Consider the following 2,335-nt stretch of genomic DNA (forward strand, 5'->3'; position numbering starts at 1 on the left):
CACTCAGCCCCAGGGGGTACATCTCTGCCCATGAAAAAGGTCGGCAGCACCCAGAGGTACGGCGGGAGATGAAGCGGGGATATGACGGGAGGGGACGGGAAGGGGTGACCAGGGCCCTGCTCAGCATCTCCTTTCCTGGGAGTATCCCGCTCTGTGCTCTAGCCAGGCACAACTCCCTGGGGAGGGCCCAGAGTGGCCAAGGGGCACCCCCAGGGGATGTCCTCTTACCATGCCACCCTGGCTGGCCGTCCCCGAGGTCCCCATGGTGGAGGGGGCAGCCCCCATGGCTCCGCTTCCGGGCTGGCTGCGGTGACAGGTGACACAGGCGGCAGCACAGCCCGCTCCTCGGAGTGACAGGCACAAGTGTCAGTCCCCCAGCGAGCTGCACGGGCACAGGATGGGGACACAGGCACCAGAGCAGCCTGCGCAGACGGGGCACAGGGAAAGGTGCCAGCTCCAGCCGCCCTGGGACCATCCCTTTCCCTGGGGTACGGCCCAGATCTACCTCCCCTGGCTATGTCTTCCCCCAGCCCTGGGACAGCCTGGGTGGGGAAGGGTTAAGGAAGCAATGGGGGTGCAGCAGGGACCCCCGAAGGGCAGAGGCAAGATCTCAGCACAGGGACAAGGCTGCCAGGACACCTGGCAGGGCAGGAGCAGGGGTCGGACACCCCTCTCCTGGTGCCAGCCCTGCTCCCCACAGCGTGGCAATGCTGCCAAGAGGTGACTCAGTGGCTCTAATGAAGGCATCGTGACAGACAGGGGGGCCAGGCCAGCTGGCAGGGAGCCCCTTACTCCCCCCGCTGTCCCCCAGCCCTGCCAGCCCCTTTACCTTCACCTGGTGGAGTGCCAGCCAGCGCAGGGTGCTCGGCACTCCCAGCACCTTCCTGGGAGGGACGGTGGGTGCTAGGGGCTGGACTGGGGGACAGGGTGGGCTGAGAGCCAGGAACTGGTCTGTGGCCAAGAGCAGGACAGCATCAGTGCTGGCGGGGCTGCGGGGACAGCCCCGGGACTCTGTGCACCCCCAGGACAAGGTGTGCATCCCGCACACTGGCAGCTCCATCCCGCACACACAGGCTCCCTGTGCCTCCACCTCCCTGCTCCAGCTCTCAGGTCTCACTGGCCCCAGCCCAGCTCCCATGGCAATTAGCTGGGCTCCCCGGCTGCCCTGCCATGGCCCATCCATCACGGATTAGTTATTTTCTAACTGCATTTATCTCCAGGCAATCTCACTCCTCCTGTGACAGTCTGATGCCTCCAGCACCCTCCCTCCTGCTACCGGGCAGCCCCGATAAAGCCCAGCTCTCTCTTATCGTGCTCCCCGGCGGTTACACATTAATGGTGCCATCTCCGGGGCCTGGCCGGGGCGGGATGAGCTCAGCCCACTCTTGGTCCAGCAGCGAGCATCCCTGGGGGATGCAGTGCCAGGCGCTGTGCCCGGCACGGAGGGCACGGGGAGGGCAGGCAGGGTGTGCAGGTGAGGGTTCTGATATGGCCCAAAAGCAGACGGATCCCACTGGGGTTGGGGGGACGGTCCCTGCCCCCCAGCTTGGGGCAAAGGGCAGCTGCTATCACCCGCCTGCACCAGGCTGTTTGCTCTGTCGCCCATTAACAGAGGTGCCTTATCCGGCGGGCAGGGGCCGGGGGCAGCCCAGAGCCCACGGGCCAGGCAGGGGCATTGATCGCGGGAAGTGGAGGGGGTGTCCCAGATAACCCCTGCAGACTAATGGGTTTCTGATGGGCTCTCGAGCCTCGCAGCCAGGGGATGGGGGAATGTGCCCCCAGAGCTGCCCTCCCTCACCCCTCTCGGGCTCCAGCTCTGCCCGTGCCCCAGGCAGTGCCTGGGTGCAAGCCCTTTGCTGGGGGGTGTAACCCCCGCTGTGCCTGTGCCCAACTGACCAGGGGCTGCCCGGGGTGCGTGCTGGCAGGGCCATCCACCAGGAATAAGGACCTATGCCCATGACATCACCTTGGCATCGATGCCACACGTGGCACCTGGCATGTGGGTGCCCCAGCTGCCCCCCAGTGCTGCCACAGGAAGCCTCTGGGGTATCCTGCTCCTCCATCCCCTGCACCTCAAGCACCCCCAAACCCATACCCTATGGGGCACAGGAGACCGTGGAGGGGCATAGAGTAGAAACCAGTGTCCCCCTGCCCTATGCCAGGGCGTACCTTTGGGGTGCCAGGGGAGGGGGGGGCAGAGGGGCTGGTGGATGAAGGGGGCACCTTGCACCCACAACACACGGGGGGCAGGTGAGCCAGCCCTTCCAGGGGGCATCCCCCCAGGGGCACACGGGGCTGGGTGGGCTGCGCGCAGGTGGCACCCAGCCGGCCCCCC

Source organism: Calidris pugnax, unplaced genomic scaffold (assembly GCF_001431845.1).
Source record: "Calidris pugnax isolate Ruff unplaced genomic scaffold, ASM143184v1 scaffold4, whole genome shotgun sequence".
In the NCBI taxonomy this organism is placed as follows: Eukaryota; Metazoa; Chordata; class Aves; order Charadriiformes; family Scolopacidae; genus Calidris; species Calidris pugnax.